Source organism: Myotis myotis, unplaced genomic scaffold, assembly GCF_014108235.1.
Source record: "Myotis myotis isolate mMyoMyo1 unplaced genomic scaffold, mMyoMyo1.p scaffold_m19_p_6, whole genome shotgun sequence".
Taxonomy (NCBI): Eukaryota; Metazoa; Chordata; class Mammalia; order Chiroptera; family Vespertilionidae; genus Myotis; species Myotis myotis.
The window spans coordinates 51,266,546-51,286,304 of record NW_023416368.1 but is presented as its reverse complement, the minus strand read 5'-3'; the positions used below and the strand labels follow the sequence as shown (position 1 = coordinate 51,286,304).

The 19,759-nt window shown below is 38.1% G+C and overlaps 1 long non-coding RNA gene across 2 annotated transcripts in view; it reads left to right on the top strand.

The window, feature by feature from the left end:
- Nucleotides 1-19,759, top strand: part of LOC118657559 — a 96,289-nt gene that overhangs the window by 7,717 nt on the left and 68,813 nt on the right. For both annotated transcript variants that reach the window (XR_004968043.1, XR_004968042.1), the window contains exons 2-5: nt 3,752-3,832; nt 5,882-5,962; nt 9,546-9,612; nt 10,151-10,239. This is a non-coding gene — a long non-coding RNA (uncharacterized LOC118657559). The remainder of the gene's footprint in view (nt 1-3,751; nt 3,833-5,881; nt 5,963-9,545; nt 9,613-10,150; nt 10,240-19,759) is intronic.

The following is a 19,759-nucleotide window of genomic DNA, read 5'->3' as shown; positions in this document are numbered from 1 at the left end:
CCTATTTGAAGTTAGAGGTCATGAGTATAAATGAGACCAATTTATTTATTTGTTTCCTGCAGCCATGTTTATATGAACAGGTGCAAGTATGTAAGAGTCAGGAAGTTGAAAATAACCAAGGTTGTGGTTTGGCCAAGTACAAAGAGACAAGAGAAGGGCAAGAGCACTGGGTGTATTGTAAGGAGTGTATGTAAGGGAGTGATTATGATTGACCATGCAATTTAAGCTAGATAAGGACAGAAGTTAAGATATGAAGGGTGAGAGACAATAAAAAGATGTTAAAACCTCAGAGGGAAGGCAGGGGAGGGTGGGTGGGTGAAAAGAACTTGTATGCATATATGCAGAGCCCATGGACACATACAATAGGGTGGAGAAGACCTGGGGCAGGTGGTGGGGGGCGAGCTAAAAGGGATCAATGGGGGGGGGGGGGAGGGAAGGAGATATATGTAATACTTTTAACAATAAAGATTTAAATTTTTTTTAAAATATGTTAGAATAAATGAATAGTAGTTCTAGTACAGTCAGAGGGTTGTTGGAATTTTCCAAATTCCAGGCTAAAAAGAGAGGAGATGGTTGTCAAAGAGTGGAATACGTCATACTGAGATGACTGAGAGGCAGTAGTTACTAGGAATGACAAGGATTAAGTTATGATGAGAGTATGTAGCTGAGTAGGGTAGAAGATAAAGTTATTGGAGGAGAGGAGGTCAAAGCACTGAGTAAAATTTATTAGATGGATCATCTATGTGAACACTGAAGCCAACTGGGAATTATGACAAGAATAGGGTTTGAGACAGTGTCAGGGAGTTAGGAACTAAAATCTCCAAGGAATGTAGCGGGGAGGTGGGGAAGTGGATACTGGCTTGGATGGTGTTTGAACACTGGAGCAGGGAAAGGCAGTTAGTGTTGTAACTTGATGTCATAAAATTTAAATGGGAATGTTTATGGAGGAGGGAGGAAGAATGGTCTGGAAGGATCAATAAGGAACAAACATGTCATCTTTTCTACCTGCAGGCCTAATAGTAATGGAGTTTGGGCTGCAGCGAAGAGGGCTGCAGGGTTGATTGGTTTTAAAGCAAGAAGTGAAGGGAATGTTCAGAGAAGGCAATTTTGTGTCTTAGAGGGAACAGTGGAAAGATTTAAGGTGTTGAACAAGCTTTGAAATGGGTCAGAAAGGGAATGTTCAGAGCCTTATGGGTATTAGAGTCCCAAAGACTTTGGTGTTTTGTGGCAACTAAAATCAACAGGCATAAAGGGCAAAATGCGATTAATCTTGATGAAAGTCTGATAAAAACAAACAAACACAACTTTCAGAATTGAAGCTATAATGAAACAAATGTGAAACCTCAATGCCTACTCAAGGACAAGCTTGGAGTTAGATTAGTCACAAGTGAAATGCCTGTTGGCAAAGTGTGTGCCTTGTAAAGGGCACAGGGTGGTATATGAAGTTATGAAGAAATCCGAAGACCTTGAAGATAATCAAGGTTTATTATTCATTACCTTTAATTTACATCCTACAGCAATTATTGCTGCTATCTCAAAGACTTTCATTATCATAAGAAAAGCTTTTTCAAAAGCTGGGTGGCAAGTTTCTGCCCTCTTGCCTGAGAGGAGTTTGAACAACTGTAGCACCTTGTTGATATATAGACATTTTACCAGTTATTACATTCAAATAAAATTAGATACTTGAAACTTGATTTTTTTAAAAAAATCCCAAAAGATCAAAGCAGTCGTAATTGACCAACATGAATTCAAAATGAAAATGGTGGGGGATGCCAAACTTTAAAAATGGATATAAATGTTTATAGGCACATAAAAAGCTAACAGTTCTCTCTGTGGTTCCTAAAATCAAAAACACATGATGCAGGCAAAAAAAAAAGGGGGATAGGAATATTAATTATAGTTTGATTCCTGTCTTGGTCAACCTCCTTATCTTTTCCCTTAGATCTGTGTGTCTCCTCTTTACTTATTTATAATAGAAATTCAGAACTATTATTATTACTTTTGAATGTTGAGAGGTGAAAAATCTTCTGGCTGGGGACAACCAAGGCTGTGACTGGCTTGGAGAGGGCCATGTAACTACAGTATTGTATAACTAGGAATGAGGTATAGAGCAGGTGGTTGTGGCATGGTTGTAGTTTAACCTGTTTTGTGATTGAGGTATTTGCAACTCTGAAAACTCCCGTTTGCTAAAATGGGTAGAGTGCTGGAATGGATAATTGTGCGATATTTTAAAGATTTAGATGGAAGGCAGGAATGAGAACCTTATCATTTACTATTTAGGTTCTTTTTAAAGTTTCTGCAATGACAATGTAGAAGATAATACTACACCATTGCAAATTATAGAGAGAACAAACTAGGGTCTGTAAAGCTCATGGTTTTTTGTTTGTTTGTTTGTTTGTTTTTTGGTGTGCAATTAAATTAAGTTGACATTTTTTTATTAAAAATTTTGTAGAAATTATCCCCTTAGTTTTGGAATTTTTTACATAAAATAATTACTCTGGTTGCAGCAAACCTCTCTAATTATTTAGATAAGCTCTTTAATGTTGTGGGGGGAAATTTTATATATATATATATATATATATATGTGTGTATATATATATATATATATATATATATATATATATATAGTAGTGATCTTCCCTCCCATGGTCCCTTTTCCCAAGTCTCACTAACTCATTTTTTTCAGATCCCAGCTGTCCCATCTTCAGGGGAAGCCTTACCTAACTAGGTCACATATTCTGTAAAAAAATCTTCAGAGCATCCTGTATTTCTCTCTATTTCTTATCACAATTAATTTTTTTAAAATTCTTGAATGTCTTTCTTCTACCCTAGGTGGTAAGTTCTATGAGGACAAGGATCATGTTTATCTTCCTTCCTATTCATTACCAAGTACCCAGTGCAGTATTTCCTAGTACTCAGCACTCAATTATCTATCTATCTATCTATCTATCTATCTATCTATCTATCTATCTATCTATCTATCTATCTATCTGTCTATCAATCATCTATCTATCTATCTATCTATCTGTCATCTATCTATCTATCTATATGCCTAAGTGGCCAGTCGATGGTCACTGTGATGACGCACTGAACACCAGGGGGCAGATGCTCAACGCAGGAGCTACGAATTTGTGCACCAGGCCTCTAGTTATTAAATAATGAATTTTGGGTTTTTATAAAAATTCAATTTGGGATGTCCTCGTGTGGACACAGAGAGAGAAACATCAGAGGAAAAGAGAAGGCGATAAAAACATTAATGATGAGAGAGAATCATTGATTCTCTGCATGCCCCACTGGAGATCAAGCCTACAACCCAGGCATGTGCCCTGACCGGGAATCAAACTGTGACCTCCTGGTTCACAGGTTGATGCTCAACCACTGAGCTACACCAGCTGGGCAATAAAAATATATTTTAAAAAACTTATGCCCTAACTGGTTTAGCTCAGTGGGTAGAGCGTCGGCCTGCGGACTGAAGGGTCCCGGGTTCGATTCCACTCAAGGGCATGTACCTTGGCCCAGTAGGAGGTGTGCAGGAGGCAGCTGCTGGATGTTCCTCTCTCATTGATGTTTCTAACTCTCTATCCCTCTCTCTTCCTCTCTGTGAAAAATCAATAAAATATATTAAAAAAAATTAAAAATAAATAAAAAAACCCCCACATATATTTTAAAAAAGAAAAAAGAATCAGAGCTAGGAACAAAGCAGGCCAGTTATCTTTCTGTTTTTTAATGTCCTATACTTTTTTACTTTCAGATCAATAAGAAGAAATATTACTGTTTTTGAAAACATACCTAAGTGGATTGATTCTACTTCTTTTTTATGTTGTGGCCTTGGGTAAGTTACACACTTGGACCTCTGTTTCTTCATCTGCATAATGGGGATAGTACCGTCTTATTCCAAGGATTGTTTTGTAGGTTAAATGTTTTAGTATGCATCAAGTATCTGACACATAATGGCACAGAAGAACTATTTATTTCCCCTCTTTTATCAGTTGGTGGTTAAGGGGAAGGGAGGAATAAATAGGTAGAGTATAGGGGATTTTTATGGTAGCGAAACTATTCTATGTGATGGTGTAATGATGGACACATGATATGATGCATTTGTTAAACTCATAGAATATATAACACAAAGAGGAAACTCTAATGTAAACTGTGGTCTTTAGTTAATAATGTACCAATATTGGTTCATCAATTGTAACGAATGTGCCACACAATACAAGTTGTTAATAATAGGGAAAAATTTAAACCATTTAAACTTTTTGTGGAATTTTTCTGTAACCTAAAGCTGCTCTACAAAGACCTATTAAAAAAACCCAAACACATTAATGGCTGACACACAGATGCTTAATGTTTGGTTAATGAATGAATACGAGCCATGACTGCCCTACTGCCCCACCCCCATCAATTTCTGAACTCTGTTCCTTAATATATAATATAAAGTTAAATGCTACAAATAACTTTATGAAAGATGTGTGAAAACTGAAAAATATAAGGAAATATGCAAGTTTATTACAGAGTTATAGAAAAAGGCACTTTCTAGACATTTGAAAAACCTTCCACAACACCAGAAGCCCACACACCAGAGATAATTAAAAAATATGTATATTATTATTGATTTCAAAGAGGAAGGGAGAGGGGGAGAGAAAGAGATAGAAACATCAATGACAAGAGAGAATCATCGATCACCTGCCTCCTGCAGGCCCCACACTGGGGACAGAGTGTACAACCCAGGCATGTGCCCTGACCAGGAACTATGACCTCCTGGTTCATATGTCAGTGCTCAACCACGGAGCCATGCCAGCCGGGAAATTTTTTTTTCCAAGTTTCTGCTAATAGGCTTGCTAAAGGACAGTGGATCAATCACATGATCATATTCATACTGGGCCAATTAGCTTTGCTCTCTTCCTGAATCACAAACTGCATTGTTCATACTATCTGCCCTTTTTCTTGCAAGATACATACCATCTTCATTAAACAAAACAAAACAAAAACATATTATGAAAGATGTTATTTACCTCATTCATCTATTCTGGACCCTGGGATCTTTAATATAGTGCCAAACAGGGTCTGTTGGTTCTGAGATTTGATTTTACCATGCTTGCAAGCTAATGTTAGCCTGTTACTATTTCACTGATGCATCAGTATGCTTGCCTTGGTTCCCTTGCCCCTCATTCACACAGGGCCTGGTTGGGAGCCTGCACATGCAGTTGGCTATATTATATGATAGCAACACCGAACTTGGGAATCCACTGTTATTATAGCAAGCAGTAAGCAAGCCAGCTTTTTGTGTGGAATGGATACATTACCTTATCTCTCAATTTGCTCTCTGCAAACACAACCTTGAGAAATGGTCAGGGCTGTTCATTTTTGGCATACACTGAACGAATATGCAGTATGCTAGCTGCCCATGGCACTTTGCCTCTCCCAACAGGTCCTTTCAGTTCTGGTATCTCTTTCTAACAATACTTAGGGAAAGAAATTTTTTACATAAGGACTTCTAAAAACAACAAATACACATTTCTATGTACAGTTGACTTATGTATAGGTATACAAAATTAAATATTAATTATTTACAAATGGGATACTACTGTCAATTTCTATTTTCTCCTTAATAAGTATTCTTATCTCTTCTGGTCCAATCTAGATTTTTTTCTTCCACATCCTCCTAATCCTGTTTTGGAGTGTTCCTTGCAAATAGGATGGAGACATTTTTTGTATCAAAGCCCTTATTACTATTCACAGAAATTTCTTTATCTTTGCATCTGCAATTCATAGTGCATACTTCAAATATGGTCTTTTCTAATATGACTGCTGTGAACCTTGTTTTCTTTGTCATGCCCTGTTTTCTGTGATGGCAAAGGCTATGGTCTACTTTCTTTGACAGGAAAAATTACTTCCTGTTTGATATTCAGACGGAAAGCTGAACCACAATGGACAGAAACATGGCCACTATAACGCTTCCTGGGTAACATTATTAGATAATCTTCCACTTGCCTGCATCAGTGAAGGGACATTGTTGTTTATTCACTCATTCTCAGTATTGTGTGGATTGTAAAAATCCATGGAAATTGGATTTAATATTCAGTCTACAGATATTTCATAAAAATGAATGTCCTTAATGAATAAAATGGAATAAGGCTAAATTGAGTGCATATAGTTTATAACTATCAATTATATAATAAAGGCTGTGGAATGTCTGTACCAATTCAAAATATAATTTCAAATCCTATCAGTACTCTTTTATCCTCCAGAATGATGTGTTAATCGTGTATGTTGATGTAATTATTGCTGTTAGCAAAGTAGGTAGAGTTGATTTTTGTCTCTCTTGTCTTTGCTTATCCTTATTGTTGCTTATAAGAAAGTAATGAGCCCTAGCCGGTTCGGCTCAGTGGATAGAGTGTCAGCCTGTGGACTGAAGGATCCCGGGTTTGATTCTGGTCAAGGGCAAATGCCCGGGTTGTGGGCTCGATCCCCAGGAGGGGGCATGCAGGAGGCAGCCGATCAATGATTCTCATCATTGATGTTTCTATCTCTTTTTCCCTCTCCCTCTCCCTTCTTTTTTGAAATCAATAGAAAAAATATATATTTTTAAAAAAGAAAGCAATGACAGCATGAAATAGCTTGCATTATCTGTGAATACAGAGAGAAAAAAAGAAACTCTCCTAATCTCATGCTAATTTTCCTAAAGGTCCAGTTTTATCTCATTGTTTCAAAACTGAGCAGCCCATGCCCTTTTTTGGGGAAGCACAGGGGGTTATGCTCAGTGGGATATCAAATGGTGATTACATTTTGAGAAATTGAGTAAAAATAATAGATAGTGTTCTCTCTTTCTACTTCTCCTGACGTAAGTAACTCCCTTGGTGAAAGTCACATATATTCAGAAACTGCATTAACGTTTGAAGGCCACTTTGGTGCTAGTTAATAAATTATCTTTTCAGCATACTAAAATAGCACCTGGATGGACATTCCAATGGCTTTCAGAGACAGAATAGTGTAGCAAGGCAGGGTTATTGAGAATCAAGAACAAGAGCTCAACTGGGGAGTTAGATTGCTGGGTTTAAAACCCAGTGGCACAATTTACTAGCTATATGACCTTGGGAAAATCTCCAGGCTTCAGGCGTCTCATAGGATGGTATTAAACATAGAACATAGGGCTTTTGGATGATTAAATGAGATAATCCATGGAAGGCACTTAGCTTAAGTGCCTGTCACCTAATATTCATTATATAAATTAGAGCTCTAATATTTCTTGGGATTATAATAACATATTAATAATAGTAATAGTTAATGAGTACTGGCTATGAACTTGGCACTGCATTTTTCAGAAGCACTGATTTATATAATTCTCTGAGGTAGTGATCTGAACACAAAGGATGGAATTGTCAAATCAGACACATGACAGCCAGAGATCTTACCCTGCATCAAGCTTTACTAATATTCATTATAAGCAATCATGAGGAACAGGCTTGGCAGAGAGAGGTCTGAGACCACCAACACAGATTCCCACATCCTCTCTTCCATGAGTATTCACTCTGGCACAGATTAACATGAAGTCTCTACATTAGTAATGCAAGTTGCTATATCATTTACACAAAGGGAGCTTTTTCAGGAATGACATTTCCATTTTATACTCAGGTAGTTACTAGTTTACCCGACATTTTCCAGTGTCCTGGCCCATACTAGTAAATCCTTAGGTTCCAGGTTTGTCTACTGTAAGTAAACATAACAGAGGAGGTATATCCCACTAAAGTCTTTCAATAGGTAAGGGCTGTATTAGTCCACTAGAACTGCCATACAAATGACTGAAAACTGGGTGACTTAAAAAACAGAAATTTATTTTCTCAGTTCTTGGGGCTAGAAGTCCAAGATCAAAGTGCAATTAGTGTTGATTTCGATGAGGTCTCTTCTCCTGGGTGTAAATGGCAACCTTCTCCCTGTGTCCTTACATGGCCTTTCCTATGTGCCCATGCAGAGAAAAAGAGAGGGCTCTCTTGCATCTCTTCATCTTCTTACAAGGACACTAGTCCTTGACCAGGAATCAAACCCATGGCCCTCCAGTGCATAGGCAAACGCTGTAATTACTGAAAGCATGCTGGCTAGAGCACCAGTACACTCTAAAAATATGATCTCCACACCACTTGCAAAGTGATCTTTCAAAATGCAAAACTGACCATGTCATTCCTCTACTTAAAATATATTAAGTTCCCCATTCTTAAAATAAGAACAGAAGTCTTTATTATAGTCTGTGAGACACATAGTCTAGCTACCAACTACATTTCTAGCCTCAGTTCACACTGTGCTCTCATGTGTTCTCTGTACTCCCACAACACTGGCTTATTTTGCAAAGTCTTGCAATTTCAGGGCTTCCTCCTGAACATAGGTTTTTTTTGCATATGCCGTTTCCTTCCTCCCCTCCCCCTTTTGCTTGGTTACTTTTTAAAATTTATCCTTCTCACCTCAGGTCAGTTACTTTTTTCCTCAATGAAGCCTTTCTCACCAGTCTGACTAGGCCAAATTCCCTGTTTTCAAAACATGAACTTTAGGTAATCACTGAGAAAGAGTCAACTTGGAATCAATTCCATGAATGACCAATTAGCTAAAAATAAATTTGGCCAAAGCCAATTTGCAGAAGACCAGTTTATTACTCTGTTCTAGATAGTTCTCTGCAGTTTTCTTTCTGGAAGAGGCAGAGGCAGGGAGAGCTTAAGTCTTACATTTCAAGCTTACATGCAGTGAGCTGCATGTAAGAAGCCCACCATTTGCTTACATTGGAGCACTAAAACATTGGGCATTAGAGAAGGACTTGGCGTCTGAAATGTGAAAACAAGAAATTGACATTTAGCTCAGACTGACTGTCAAATGTGGGGTTAAAGAGCTGGAATGAAAGGACTGTCAAAACTTCTGTGAAATTCAGACTTCAGAAATCCAATAATCCAGTGAATTGTTCATTTGGTAAAATGATGATTTGGCAGATTATTTTTCATCAAATTGATTTTCTAGAAATTGGCTTTTGGCGAACTAGCTTTCGATGAATTGTCTGTTAGGGAATACAGAGGATCAGTCATTTGGAAAATTGACTTTTGGCAAATTGGCTTTGTGCAAATTGATTTTTGGCAAGTTGGCCTTCTTGCCTTCATATAACACACTTTGTAGCATTTTTCATAGTTAATGCTTTCCATTTGTTTTATGATTATTGGATTGGTGATGCTCTCCCCCACTATTCATACATATCACCAGGGGAGAGGTAATATGTGTTTTTATTCACCATTATATTCTCAGCTTCCAGCACAGTGTCTGGCACATAGCAAGTACATAGAATGTATGAAAAAATAACACTTTGCTACAGATAAAAATGGAAGAAAAATGGATTTTAGGCATCACTTAGTTGGACTAATTACCATGTATCTAGAGGAGCTGATTATGAGGCAGTTGCTTCTAGGTAAGTGCCTATATGAAGGCTGTATTTACATATAAGAAAGTACCATTTTAACTTAGTAGTAATAATCGCTAAACTTTATATATCACTAACTTTATGCCAAACTTTACAGGTATTACTCATTAAGTACTTGCAGCAATCCTGCGGGATGGATTACTACTGCTATCCTCATTCTATAGGTGAGGAAGCTGAGAGGCCCAGAGGGGATAAAGAACCTGCCCAAGGTCACCCACCTGCCTGAACACAGGCAGTCTGGCCCCAGCATTAGCCAGGATGTTGCAGTTCTCTTGATTCCAGAAAAATGGAATTTTGGTCAAAATCAGATGAAGGGGAATGAGTAGTTTTTAATTTTTAATATATCTTAAGGTAGGCATGGAGGAATAAATAGGTTATGAGAAAGGAAGAGTATTATGGGCATGGATACTAATGTGAGCTACGAATGCTATTTTGAAAAGTGTCATGGAGCATAATGTTTGATGATGGGCTAAATCATGGCAGGATGTTATGGGAGAAGAGGGATTTTTAAGGTCCTTGTATCTCCATCAGCCTTCTGAATAGCTAGCCCTAAAACATACAACATAAGTAAAAGCAGGGTGCTTGTTTTGTAAGCACCTCATCAATGCAAAAGTACCTCTATTTACACTAGAATTAAAGCAATGTCCTTGCTGTGCACAATTCAGTTTTAAGACAGTTTTTCTAATGTCTCCTTCTTACCAGATTGTTCCTCCAAGTTCCGCCTATGTAGAAATTCTAGAGCTGAGTCCAGTTCTCAAAAGGTCATCTGGATGAGAATGAAAGCAACAGAGGTGAGATGGCTCAATAATAACTAAGGAGAGCTTGTTAGCATTATTAAAATATAAAGCATTCATTACCTTGCTGTGCAGAAAGATAGAAAGAAAAAATAGGAAGAAGTTATTGCTTTAATGCCAGCTTTTGTGCTTACCATTTGGTGGAGAAGAGATTACATCTGTGTATGTACTACATCTAATTTTTACAGCAAATTTTCAAATGAAGCATTATTCTTCCCATTTTACAAATAATTAAACAAATACAAGGTAAGTAACTTTCCCGAGGTCATGTATCTACTAGATCAGTAGTCACCAACCGGTGGTCCACAGACCACTGGCGGTCCGTTAGGTCCGAAAGGTTGGTGACCGCTGTACTAGATGATCATGGGATTCTAACCAAGATCTGCCTTATTTTAAAACTTGTGTAACTTTCATTACACCATACTACCCTTGTAGGATTGTAAAGTAGGGACAATAATGATAGTGTTGGAAATTGGATGTTTTTTCTCAAGCATATATTGCACAGAATGTGAAGAAAAGCAACGTTTATGCTAAGAAATGAGTGTTGGTGAATGATACAAAGGAAAGAGTTCGATGCCTGTTGTGAATAGAGCCTGTTTAACTAAACAGAGAAATTTGTTACTGTAGTCATCTGTCACAACAGCACTATATCAGCAGCACAGTCATCTTTGGTTTGAAAATAGGACTGACTGAGAGGCTGCTCTTGAGAACACACTGTTGAATTTATCTCCAGAGACTGGGTATATACTTGAAAGAGACTCACTGCATTGAATGAAAGATAAACCACTGCTTCTTGCAAAATTTCTTTTCTCAATATGATGAAAATGTTGATTATTGCTAAAAAATTTTCTGAAGAATGTAATAGCTATAGACCAAAACTGAAAGGTTCAAAATGATGCTTTCAGGAAGTTTCAGCAGCAGCTATAATTGGCCTTGCAGGGAATTGTTAATTTCATCAAATTCTATAGAGGCAACAGGAATGGACTCAGGTATATTTCTTTTATCACATTATACTCTATTTTTCTTCTATTGCCACCTAAGGAAACTACTGGCATTAGGCTAAGAGTTAGATATATTATTAGTCATTTTTATTGTTGAACTTTATTTTTAGTTAAATATCTCCCCCACCCCCTTTAGTGCTAAAAGCCTGACTGGCATCCTATATAATAAAAAGCTAATATGCAAATTGTCCCCTCAACTGGGAGTTCAACCAGAAGTTCAACCAGGGGGCAGGGTCAGCTGGCCAGCCGCCCACAGCCAGCCCAGCCCAATCACACCGATTGGGGCGGGCTGGCCGGACCCCACCCATGCACAAATTTGTGCACCGGGCCTCTAGTAATAAACAAGCATGTACACATCCTTAGATCTGTGCACTTTTTATTTCTAGACAGAGCTCAGGGCAGTATAAATTTGGGCCTCAAATATTTTAGAAAGAATCCAAATGCATTGTTCATTAACAAATATTTTTTTGAAATAAGATTTTTGTATTTTGGATGGAGACAGAATTTAAAAAATGCCTTCCTTTTTAGAATTGTTTCTAGTCTTTAGCTACTTAAAAAAAAAATCTCTGAACAAATGATTTCCCAACTCTACAAATGCATGCACATGCAATGACATAAATTTGTAACCGGGATTTGTTGTAGTGATATGGGACTGTGCCTTTTAACATTTTTTTGGCATATAGCAATAAAAGTTGTACATTTCCTTTTGTTGCTATATGAATGATGCTGCCTCATTAATTTTGTGGTTTCATCTGTGAAGGAACTAATTGTGATATTCATATCTTTATCTTTTAGAACTTTTTAATAACATAGCTCAAGATGGGATTATATAACAGTTGAAATTACTTGCAAAGAAAGCAGTAATGAAGACATTAGTTATTCTATAAGGTTTGGTATGCTGCAGAATTTTTTCAAAGCAGAGCTGGTTCAACATAAAAAAAAAAAATTAAGGTGTTCTGAATATTTCCTTCCTCTACTTCTTTGAGTTATCAAGAGAGTAATGTAGTTTTGGGTTTTTTTGGTTGTTTTTTTGTTTTAATCCTCACCTGAGGATATTTTTTACATTGATCTTTAGAGAGACAGGGAAGGGAGGGAGGGAGGGAGGAGGAGGAGGAAGAGGAGGAGGAGGAGGAGGAGGAGGAGGGGAACATCTATATGAAAGAGACACAACGACTGGTTGCCTCCTGAACACGCCTGACCAAGACTGGTGATCGAACCTGCAACCCTTTGGTCCATAGCTGATGCTGTAACTACCGAGCCAAACTGGTCAGGGCAACATAGCTTTGTTTAAACAGCGAACAATATTAATTTTCTGCTTAGGACTAAAAATGTGGTTAATAAACAATAGAGAAAATGTTCTTTCATGCAGGTGTTTTTTTGTTGTTTGTTTGGTTTTGGGTTTTTTTTAGGGCATGGTATAAAGGTTAAGTTTTGACTAGTTGTCTGCACATTTTCAGGTTAATTCTTTGCATTGCTAACTAAGCAATGTCTTTCTTTGGGAGTATTTTTCCTGTCTGAATGATACAGGTTGATTATATTTCAATGAAGACTAGACAGATTGGCCCTGGCCAGGTGGCTCAGTTGGTTGGAGCATTGTCCAAAAGGTTGTGGTTTAATTCCTGGTCAGGTCACATACCTAATTTGCAGGTTTGATGATTGGTCTTTCTCTCTCTCTCTCTCTTTCCCTCTCTCTCTCTCTCCCCCCCCCCACCCCCTTCCTCTCTCTAAACATGTCCTGGGGTGAGGATTAAAAAAAAAAAAAGACAAGGCAAAACGTTACTGGCAGTTGACATTAAGAAGTAGGCTAGTGTTAATAGATCAGTAGTTAGGGATACAAATGATATTACCCTGTTTCCACCTATCAAGTTAGGAATTTTCTCTTAACTCCTACTGTAAGGTTTCTTTTGCTTTAGAATAGGGACACAGGATTCCGTAGTGTAATTTTGTTCTTTAACAAGTTTTTCACAATACATCAAATGATAACTATTTTACCAATATGACTTAACATTGCCCAGCCTTGTAATGGTTGAATTCTTAGGTTAAAACAATAAATTTCAACTAAATCTTTTTTTCGTGCTGTATCCAAAGTTCTTTAGTTTGTTGACAATTCAGAGTTTTTAAAATGCTTATAAAAAGTTAGTACTATCCAGCTCTTCTTAGGGGATTCCCTTTAGTTTTGAGGATAGTTGTAAACATCCATCTCCATTATGTTTTGGCCAATTAACAAAGAATCAGGAATCAGGAACCTGGGTCTTGTAATAAAATGACCTTAACCACTTGCTTTGGCTAGGCCAAGCTTAATGGACATGGATAATATTTGTTGTGGAGAAAGTGTGCCAATATTTTACAAATGTGATTTATGTCTGGAAGTTGATTGCAAGTCTCTGTCTTTACCACTGACCTGATACTAATTTTCAGGTAGATCTAATTTGGGAGATTTCCCCCTCCATGTGTAATTAGCTAAGAGGGTGTAAACTGTTCACTTCATTTCTATTTTATGCCAATGTGTTTTAGGTCAGATTTTTGGGCAGTGGTGTGAAGAATGGTCTGAGGAGGGGCAAGATGAGACACAAAGAGACCAGTTACAATGTTATTGCTGACCATTTAGGATGTTAGTCAAGAAAGGAGAGAGATTTTAAATAATGCAATGTCAATAAGGATGATTAATGAAATAATCTTTGTTTATTAAATACTTCCTATGTGCTAGGCAGAGTGCTGTGTGCTGAACATAGATTGTTTCATTTAATACTCACCACATCACTATGAATTAGGTTCCATCCTCATTTTACAGAAGACAAAAATGAGGTCTAGAGTAGTAAACAACTCATTTTTAATGTTAGGCAGTCAGCTATGGTATAGCTGTGATTTGACTCCAGAGCCTGGGCACAAAACAACCACAACAGACTAAAATATAGGGTCCCTAAAAAATGTATACAGACACTTTGAATAATTATAAAGACAGTCCTTATTAAAATACATTTCATTTTCAAAATTGAGCTATCAGGTGTTAAAGTATGTATACCCTGTACTTAAGAGGTAGAATTTAGCAACTAATTAGAAGCAGGGAAGATAATTACGGAGAACTCAGATATGACTGAGAATTCTGGATTGGGCACCCTAGTGAACGATAATTCTTGTCTCTGGGTCAGAAAATACAGAGTGGGGAACATGTTTGGAAAATTAGGGAATAATATGTTTAGTTCTGGGCATCTTGAATTTGAGATGCCTTTGAGACACACAGAAATCAAACTGGTTATGTGGATCTGGTGCTCCGGCAGGAATCTGGGCCAGAGTGTTTGGCATGATGCCTGGCATAGAATAACTGCCAATGAATATTTGTTGGATGAAATGACAGACAGATGGAGATGGAAATAGAGACAGAGAGGGAGATAGAGAAATGGAAAGAGGGAGGGAGGGAGGAAGGGAGAGAGAGAGACAGAGAGGGAGAGGGAGAGGGAGAGGGAGAGGGAGAGAGAGAGAGAGAGAGAGAGAGAGAGAGAGAGAGAGAGAGAGAGAAAGAATTGGTAATTAAAAGAGTACAGTTAGTTTAATGGGGGGGATGAGGACACATTTGTAATACCTTAAATAATAAAGAATTTAAATAAATAAATAAATAAAAGAGTACAGTTAGGCCCAGCTGGCATGGCTCAGTGGTTGAGCATTGACCTATGAACTAGGTCATGGTTTGATTCCAGATTATGGGCTCAATCCTCAGAGGGGAGCATGCAGAAGGCAGCCAATCAATGGTTCTCTCTCATCATTGATGTTTCTATTTCTCTCTCTGTCTCCCTTCCTCTGAAATCAATAAAAAAATATATTTTTAAAAAAGTATAGTTGGCACATGGGACTATGGGAATGAATAAAATTTCCCAAAGACAATGTGCCAAACAAAAAGAGAAGAGAATCCAGAATAACTCTGGGGCCATCAGTATTTAACAGTCAGATAATAAAAGAGAAACTTGAAAAGATAACAGAGAAGGACAAAAACTTCAAGAGAATGATATCAGAGAAGCCAAAGAAATTGAGGATTTCAAGAAGGATTTTTTAAAAATATATTTTTCAGCTGTCTCTGAAAGGAAATACAAGGAAAGTAAAGGAATTAAGAGCCTGTTTTAATTTATTTTTTTAAGTATATTTTTATTGATTTCAGAGAGGAAGCCCTGATGTCCTGGTTCTTTATACACCAAGCATCACTCAGATTATCAGTATGAAATTTTCATTTGTTGTCTGCCATTCCTCATAAATAAATTTTCATGGTTTTTGTAGAGTTTTACAGCTCTTGTATTCTTTTGCTGCTGATAACTTTTCTCATATTGTCAATTTTTACTAAATTTTATTATTAACAATCCTATATAATAAAGAGGCAGTATGCAAATTGACCATCATGCCCTCACACAAGATGGCCACCCCCATGTGGTCACAAGATGGTAGCTTCAAGATGGCCTGCAGGGGAGGAAGGGCAGTTGGGGGCAATCGGGCCAGCAGGGAAGCAGTTAGGCATTGATCAGGCTGGCAGGGGAGTAGTTAGGGGATGATCAGGCTGGCAGGCAGAAGGAGTTAGGGGCAATCAGGCAGGCAGGGGAGTTCAGTTGGGGGCAATTGGACTGGCAGGGGAGCAGTTAGGCATTGATCAGGCTGGCAGGGGAGTGGTTAGGGGGTGATCAGGCTGGCAAGCAGAAGTGGTTAGGGGCAATCAGGCAGGCAGGCAGGTGAGTGGTTGGGAGCCAGCAGTCCTGGATTGTGAGAGGGATGTCCCACAGGGATTGGGCCTAAACCGGCAGTCGGACATCCCATGAGGGGTCCCAGATTGGAGAGGGTGCAGGCTGGGCTGAGGGACAACCTCCCCCCCCCCCGGTGCACAAATTTCATGCACCGGACCTCTAGTATATAATGGAACAGTAATAAAGGAAAATAGGCTAGTGGAATGAATAGCAAAATAGAAATATGGTACTAAGAAATGGTTTAGTGAATAACTTCCAATTTCATTTTGAATATGATTAAATTTCAGGAAAAGAAATTTATATGAGACTTGAAAAAATTGTTTTACACCTAGAATTGTGCTTTTGATATTCAAGAGAAATTGAATGTCTTCTTTGATGCCCTGTGGGAGTAATACACACAACTTCTTGTACTGGGAGTGTACTCTTGAGTATATTCTTTAACTTGGTTCACTCATTTGTAAAATGGGATAAAAATGCCCAACTCTGCCATTGTAGCATAAAAGCAGCCATCTATATATATAAAAGACTAAGTGACTGACCATACATCTGTTTGGCCAACCAACCGGCTGGTACATATGACATGCACTGGCAATTTAAAAATAAACATTGATTCGCGCATGCACAATACATATAAAGCTGTTGCTGGTGCCAATTGCACGCAATGCCAGAATGTATTTGAAGACCAACTATTGGCACAACGTACCTCTGGAGCCCAAAGAAAGTGATGTTGTCAACAGAATATTGTTTATTTATTAATCAATTTATATATTATTTTCATATGCATTTTACTACTTTTCTTTCATCTCTGACACTTCTACTATAGAGAAAGGGTGAATAGTGATACTAAAAATATTTTGTATTTTAATTTTATAATATATTATATATACTATTTTGACATGTAATTTTTTGCAGTAATGTAATTACCACACGAATCTTTCTTCTAATTAATTTTCTTTCAATATGCATGAATTCATGCACCAGGCCTCTAGTATACAATAAGTAAATAAGTGGGTATGGCTGTTTCCAATACAACTTGACAAAAACAGAGAGCTAGATGAATTTGACCCAAGGTCTATAGTTCACTGATCCCTGCCCTGGGGGAACTGATTGGTAGGGAAGCTTCTGTCCCTCTTTCCACCTTGTTAGTTGAAGGACATCATTTGATTAATTTGGGATAACCTGATAATATTGTTTGATGGTTTAGTAAATGGGAGAATAGGACAATGGGGTTTACCCTGTATTAAGGTCCCTCATGCTTTTAATTTCTTTACTTTCCTTGTATTCCTGACTGTGTGATAGAATTGAAAGAGACTAGGCTGAGCTTTCCTCTGCATGAAGAACAATTTGCTATTGTCTTTGTCAGGCCTTTTTAAAAAATATATATACTTTATTGGTTTTTTACAGAGAGGAAGGGAGAGGGATAGAGAGTTAGAAACATCGATGAGAGAGAAACATCGATCAGCTGCCTCCTGCACACCTCCTACTGGGGATGTGCCTGCAACCAAGGTACATGCCCTTGACTGGAATCGAACCCCGGACACTTCAGTCCGCAGGCCAACGCTCTATCCACTGAGCCAAACCGGTCAGGGCTTCTTTTTGTTTTTTTGCAAGGCCTTTGCATGTTATGTGGTGTATGCGACTACAGGTACGCCACCTGGCAGCTCTGGCTGTTTGGCAATTGGCTTTAGAGTCTACTCTTTGGTTCTGCTTCTCTACATGAGTGGATCTATTTTAAAATAAATATATCTTTATTGTTGAAAATATTTCAGTTATCCCCCTTTTTTTCTCATTGACCTCTTTACTCCACACCACCCCCCGCCAGGCCTTCACCACACTCTTGTCTATGTCCACATGCCTGGGTTGTGAGGACCAGACCCCGGGTGTTAGTAGGATGCCAACTTAAGTCTCAAGTCTAATTCACATTCTTAAATTCAGGTGTTAATAGAAAGACCTGAATTTTAAAGTGATTGGGCATTTGTCTAGCTTGAATAAAACAGATTCTATATTTACAAGTTTTTTGTAAGGGTACTTTATAAGTTAGAACTCAGGGAGGTGAGTTTAAGTTCTCTGAATTTCCAATATTAAGAATCAGGTATTCAAACAGTTTTATATTCTAAACTAGCAAGCCCAGGGCTCTCTATTTCCTGTTATTCTGTTTGCAGACTGATCAGTTCCTTCTTTCTAATCTCTCTCTTCTTGTGCCTTATCATATACTAGAAGCCTGGTGAATGAATTTGTGCATGGGTGCCGTCCGGCTGCCTGCCCCGATGGGGGCCGATTGGGGTCAGGCCGGCGGGGGGACAGAAGCTGCCCGAGGTTGGCCGGCCGGCCCTGCCCCCGATGGGGGGTGAGGGGAGACAATCGGGGACAGGGCTGGACAGGGTAGGGGCCATGGGAGGTTGGGGGGGGGGGCTGATCGGGCCAGTTGTCGGCCGCAGTGTGCATTATAATGACCAGTCGTTCCAGTTGTTACGGTCGTTCTGGTATTCCAATCGCTTGTCTTTAAATATATAGATAGCTTACGGAAGATAATTGACACTTTCAACATTCTGTCTAACTCATTAGCAGGATCCACAGATTTGTTGGGTACATTATCTAGTTTTCAAATAACTTCAGATAACAGGTTTGTTTGTTTTTTCAGTTATTCCTCCACTATATGCCTTGATTTTCCATTTTTTCCAGACTCTAATAACAATCATCACTGTCTCTCAGACTCCCTAACAGTTAGGTCACCATTCCTCCAGTCATTCTTGCTCCTTTTCCAGCCTCTGCTTACCATATGATCCCCAAGACAATGATGCAAGTTTGTATTTTGTTAAGTTAGCACCTCACTTCTACTTACAAGTTTCTAAATCAATTACTTACTACTGCATAATAAAGCACCCCCAAACTTAGAGGCTTAATAGAGCAACCCACTTACTTACTTTTGCTTTTGCAGTTTGACTGGGTTCAGCTGGGTGGCTCTTTTGCTGGTCTTTCCTGGGGTTACTGATGGGGCTGCAGTAATCTGGCTGTTCTACTGGTAGTATGTCTGGCTGTTAACTTGGGCTGTTGGCTTTTAGAAATTTATATCTTCTCTTGTAGGATAACCTGGGTTATTTATATAGTTACTGCACACATTCAAGAGAATGACAACAGAATTCTAAAGTTTGAGTCCAATGCTTAGACGTCACTAGTATTATTTTGCCACCTTCTATTGGTCAAAGCAAGGAACTGACCAGTCCTGTTTCAAGCACGTGGGACACAAACTCTACTTCTTGATGAAATGTAAAAGATTCTGTGGTCAAATGAAATCTTTGTATTTTAAAATAGTTTTAGTTAACTCCGTCTGGATAACTTCCCCAGGCAATCTCTCACATTCATCCATTCCTTCATTCACTTCTTTATTCATGCATTCAGTGTAAATGTAAAAATATTTATGGGATATTTAATATGTATCAGGCATTGTGATGAGCATTGAAGATGCAAAGATCTATGCTTTGGAAACTGATAAATTTATAAATTTCTTTTAAAATTGTAAAATTCTTAGAGCTCTATTATGGCTTTTGCTCTTGATTTTTAAATGCTTGATCATTGTGAAAAGCTTATAACTTATGATTCAATTGAATTCCTCAGTTGCAAAAAAAGTTATAAAAGCTGAATGAAATGTCAAGATGAACAATGTCTTTCTGTGAATGAATTTTTCTAACTTAATTTGCAGAATAGCTTGGTTTCAGACCTCATAAATTAATGAAGAACAAGCTAGGATTTGTTTTCCTCAAAAATAAAACAAAAATAGTGCGTTTTGTTTGTTTT